Raw genomic sequence first — 6,000 nt, 5'->3', positions numbered from 1 at the left:
CGTCTGGACTGGCAAACGTCAGGTCTATGATCGACTCGCGACCCGCTTTGCTGTAAGTGCTTCTTGTGCCAATGTTCAGCAGACAGACATTCAGCGAGGCAAGTATGTCCAGCAGGATGGTTCCCCTTGGTATCGTTCTGCTGCTGCCCCATTCTGTGGCCCACGCGTTGAAGTCCCCGGCGATTATCACTGGAGATTTTCCGTGCGCGTCCTGTGCGATGTCTTCAATAATGGCTGTGTACTCTGCCAAGGGTATGCTTGGTGGTATGTAGCAGCTATAAACATATATGCGACCACATTTTGCTCTAGCAAACCCTTTGCGAGCCATCCGTTGAGTGATTTGGTGTGGTGCCTGTCCGCAGCTCCATAGTGCTGCTCCAGCGTCTAGGCTTTCGTGCCACACTCCGATATGTTTGGGTGTATACGGTTCGCTAATGATGGCTACATCAATTCTCTTCTCCCGGGTCGTTTGTGCGAGCAGATCCTGGGCTGCTCTGCAGTGGTTTAGGTTAAGTTGCAGGAACTTAACCATTTTTAAGCGCTTTGTAGGCCAACTTATACTCTGGGCAGTTCCTGCTCAGAGTTGAGTGCGCGGCTTGGCTATTGCCCGTGCCCATTCTTGTGCAGAGGATGAACTTTGCCTCATGCGTGCACTGTCCAGACTTATGCCCAGTACCTGCGAATTAAAAACACGTCTCATTTCCAGCCGGATGAAGCATCTGTTTGGCTCGATCTTTCGACGTATCCGGCATATAACCCACCCTATGCGGACCTTGCCGGTTTCGAGCAGTTTCATGGCTAGACTCGGTTGCAGGGCCAGCGATGCGATCTGTGTTCCTCCGTAGGCCGCCCTCATAGTGGGCGTAGCTTCTACTGGTATGTCTCCTTCCACCGAAGCAAAGAGAGCTGTGAGGACCTCATCTGCTGTCATCGACTCATCGATATCTAAAACCTCCATTTGCACCGTTTCCTGCAAGGTTCTCACGGCAGCTTTTCCAGCAAGTGCGCTGCTGATTGCCACATGCAACTGGTCGGTAGCTGGGTCCGATGGCTTCTGGAGTCTGAGGATCAGTTCTCCTGCTGCTGATTTGCGGATGCCCTGTACATTATTTTTGAGCGCCTGCAGTGCGCGAGCTGTTTTCACCATTTTGAACACATCTGCGTATGGCATGCTCTCTGTACACTTGACCAGGATCGCATCCGGTCGGTTGGGCTGTTTCCACCTAGGGTGCTTGCCCTTCACCTCAGTCCATTTATTTTTTACCTCACGGGTATTTTTGACCGGTGTTTTTGCCTCTCGCGCTTGGGTCGGTACCTTGCCCTCTACCGGCTGTAAACGTTGCTGCTTGCGAGTTGGTGCCGGCTTGGCTTTGCTTGAGGCCATGATTTGATTTTTTGCTGTAACCTCGTTCGTCGGTTTTTGCGCCGCTGTCGGTGGCTGTGTGTGTGTGTGTATGTGTGTGTATTGATGCCGAAATTCAGAATTGACAAAAATTTCAAATGTTGTCAAATTTGCATCGGGCAGGCAAGCAACATGTATAAAAACAAATAAATGCTTCCATGCATATAGAAAAGTGTGGAACTGTGCGTGGTTGGCCGGCCCAAAATATTATCATGCACACATGCCAACATTCAGGTACCCTGACCCATACAACAAGCATGGAAAATAGCAATTTTGCACATGCATCGGCCAAACCCTTTAATAATATCACACAACTGCCTACTTAAAAGAGTGTGCGTGTGCACAAGCAGCCAGTCGCAAAAATTCTTCGACAAGTCGACGATGAATTACCCTTGCAGAAATACGACTTAGATATTTTTGCATTTTGAGCAAAATAGGTCCCCACAGAAAATAAAAACTATATATAAATATTTATTTAGGTCAATTTTTTATGAATTAAATAAAATGAGATAAAATTCTTCTCATTCTGCCTGAATGGACGAGGAAATAAGTGATACAGCATTTAAATGTAAGTGCCTATTGCAACCACAGGCACAAAAGGCACACAATTGAAGAACCTCTGGCTCGCGACAAACGCCGCGACTTACTTGTGCACATATGAATGTTTGTAGATCTCGGGGTTTCGTGGGAAGCTATGCAGGAAGAGAGAAAGGAACGCAAGTGCACAATGAGCAACAAGTGAGAGCGAGGCACACTCTGCTCATGCATAAACACATATGTATGTACTTGGGCTGTAGGATTTAAAAATGGCATATATTAAGAAAACGCATCAGTCGCAGCAAAAACCTTCTTATATATACATTTTTATCCAATGTGGGTATTTAGTGTGCAACTATGCGTCCTTAGTGTGCAACTATGGGTACAATTATTAATAATTGTTTTCTTGAACATTATACACCGTTTCTATAAATAAGGGTATCAATGCCGCGACGTGCGTAATAGCTGTTGTATACGTGTTTCATCACACACATATTGGTGCAAATCTGCATATATGTATGTTTTGCAATATTCGGCTGCAGATGTGACGTCACAGACTAAGGCTTTTTCGTGGGCTCATTTCGTATTTAAAATGATAACATATGCCAATCAATTATTCACTATTCTGACCCTTTTCATAAATTATTTAAATGTACATAATAAAGGTTGGAATATATTCCCGGCAATACAATGAAATCTAATTCTACAAATTGTGACGTCATAATTTCTTACGTAAACGCGCCGTGCGCGTAACCCTTTAATTTGAGTGCCATGGCCTGCTGGCATTCAAATTTTCTACCTACTTGCGCCAAGACTCGACTCTGAAACAACAATTTAAAACCCCAAATTGTGCTGTTGTTGTTTCTACACGCCGCCTTGTAGGAACGACAGAGAAACCCGCAAAGAACACAGTGGAATCAACTGTCCCTTTTCTTTGCACTGCGTTTTCTATGTCCTTGAAATCTGAATTTTCATTTCTGTATCTGTTTATTACTCTATGAGACAACACAATCAAAACTGGTGTGCCATCACTCAAACTCAACAAAATAAAACTATATATGTACTTCTCTTCATTAAAACTATAAAAATTGTAGCTTGATTAGGTGTATCGTTACCAACAACACCAATAACCAATCACACATATACTTATACTTAGCTTATCATAGCTTAATTTTGTACTTTTTACGGCCTATAAATAGAAGTACCATTTCTTACTGGTGTGACATCACCAATCAAAATACATACCAAATACTTACCGTAAAGTTACTATATACCAATACTTACCTTTAATAATACTCACCAATTACCAGTATCCTTATGTCAGATCCAAACACTGTCTGCCCTACTCACCTGTCCGCTGAGCCGGCACTATCGCCAGCCCTTCTGATTAACTTATCAGGCCTGCTGTTCTCGTCGATGTTGACAATGCCGGCATCAGTCTGTCATTAATTTCAGTAGATTCATCGATAGCCAATGCAATATCTGCGCAAAAAGGACAAGAACAACAATAACACTAGCTCATCAGTACTAAAAGGATCAATCAACTAAGAATAAACTACCAATCGCAACCAAAATATAAATATACACGTCAAAGGACTCCCGCCCAACACAACATATACCTGGGTACCCCAGAACAACTTGGGCAGGACGTACTCCACGTCGAAAGCTACATATATAAGCTCCACCGATCCGTCTGCAAGTCTGTAAGTCATCTAACTGGGCACACATCCAGTTACTATATAAGAAGGAACCAATTACAACATCAAATTACAAAGTGCTAAAAACCACCATCCACAAGAATGCAACACATAAAAATACATCCTAGGCAAATGCACTGCAAAGGAGACCACATTGTCAACTTTAAAGGTTGCCCCGTGTACAAAGAAGCCTTACTTAACCTAGCACCAAATAGCTACCCAAACCAACGCCATCCGTCTGCACCAAAAAATACATTTTATCACACCTCAATGCCAATGTGGACGAAGAAATAGAACGACATATAACAAGTAAGAGATTCTAGTCAGGAGCTCCCGACTAGGGCATACCCTGAACCCTCTTATTCCAACACCAAATAAATTAATAAAAAAGAGTTCCCTTGGCAGGGCTCGAAAAAGATGCAAAGATGATAAAAGATGCAATTACCATGCTGTTAGAATGCGAAGCAGACGCGCCTGAATGTATACAGAAATTCTTAAAGCTGCTGCCCCATTCAATTGCGCAGTTGCGTATAACTTTGTTTTTTCTTAACCGATCTTTATGAAATTTTCTACAGTATATCTTTTTTTGTGTATTCTTCACAAATCAGTTGCATTTAAATTGTGGTTTAAATTGGTTGGCAATAAAAGTTGGGTTATTAGCTTGATTTATAGCTCTGTGGTGGTAGCGGGGATGTGGCGATAGGTATGAAATGAAAGATACTTGAAAAATCTATAATATTCTAGAAGCAACATATCATGTTTGGTGGCTCTAGCTCCTATTATTTACCCAATTTGCTAAGAAAAAACAGGAAGTCGATATCGATTTTTATCGGTTGCTTGGAAACGAAGTAAGTTATCGATTATCGAAAACAAACTCGATCTGCGCAGGCACTAGGAGCATCTACATCTAAAATTTCAAGTCTCTAGCTCTTATAGGTTCTGAGATCCTTGCGCTCATCGACTCGGCTATTGATGCTGATCAAAAATATATATACTTTATGGGGTCGGAGATGCTTCCTTCTGCCTGTTACATACATTTGAATTTTGCACAAATACAATGTACCCCATTTTTAATGGGTTCAGGGTATAAAAACAATGGCAACTCTCCAACAACTATACGAGGACAAAAACCAACTTCCAGGAATCGTAAATATAATAAATACACAAAAACAAAAATAAAATACATGTATTAATATTAATCACGCCCATTTCTCGCCTCTATACTTAAAACAATAAATAAGGAAAAAGAAAAAAATAAACAGCTAGTTTCTATTTTTGCAAACCCACCTCAAGCAACCACCTATAGGCTATCCAATCCAAAAAAACCGTCTTAAATACAGTATGTCAAGAAATTGTTTTCACATTAGAAAACAAATGATTTTTCGACTTTCTTAGGAAAAATAAATACTTTTAAATATTGTAAATATTTTGTATTTAATTTATTATAGTTGCTTATAGTATTTACAAATAGGATTCATAACAAGTAAGAGGTTCTAGTCGGGAGCTCCCGACTAGGGGATACCCTGAACCCTCTTCTTCCAACATGAAATGCATATATATATTCTATTAAAGAAGCTATATGTCTTGTTATTTACCAAAATTTCCCAAAAAACAGGATATCGATATCGATTTTTATCGATTGCTTGGAAATGGAGTAAGTTATCGATTATCGGAAGCAAAGTCGATCTGCGCAGGCACTAGGAGCACCTACATCTAAAATTTCAAGTCTCTAGCTCTTATATGTTCTGAGATCCTTGCGTTCATACATACGGACGGACGGACGGACCAAATTACAGCTTTGGTCGGCTGTTCGTAGCGATTGCCACTCCCCAGTTTTGTTGACGACAAACACGGAATGGGTTATCCATTGTTCGACTTACCCCAAATTTGAGTTTATTTAGCAGATAAAGCTCTGTTCGGCTTCGGACAGACAGATGGACATGGCTAGATCGACTCGGCTATTGATGCTGATCAAGAATATATATACTTTATGGGGTCGGAGATGCTTCCTTCTGCTTGTTACATACATTTGGATTTTGCACAAATATAATATACCCTTATACCCATTTTTAATGGGTTCAAAAATAGTAATAGAAAATAAAATATGTGAGAAATAACTCAAAAACCAAAAATAGTCGATTTTTTCATTGTCAAACAATTGTTTACACAATAATGCTTTGCATTCCTCTTTGCGCTTATGCAGTGAATAGCGGTAAATTTACAGTAACCTTTGCCTAGCACATGCTCTGTTCTACGAATTGAAAAAAGTTTTCTGTAACCCGCAACACCATTTATAATAATATAAATCTTGTTGAAAACAAGGGGGGTGGGGGGAAAAGAAAGGAGCCGGTCGGAAGCATAAAA

Source organism: Drosophila virilis, chromosome 2 (genome assembly GCF_030788295.1).
Source record: "Drosophila virilis strain 15010-1051.87 chromosome 2, Dvir_AGI_RSII-ME, whole genome shotgun sequence".
Taxonomy (NCBI): Eukaryota; Metazoa; Arthropoda; class Insecta; order Diptera; family Drosophilidae; genus Drosophila; species Drosophila virilis.
This window is presented reverse-complemented; position numbering follows the sequence as displayed.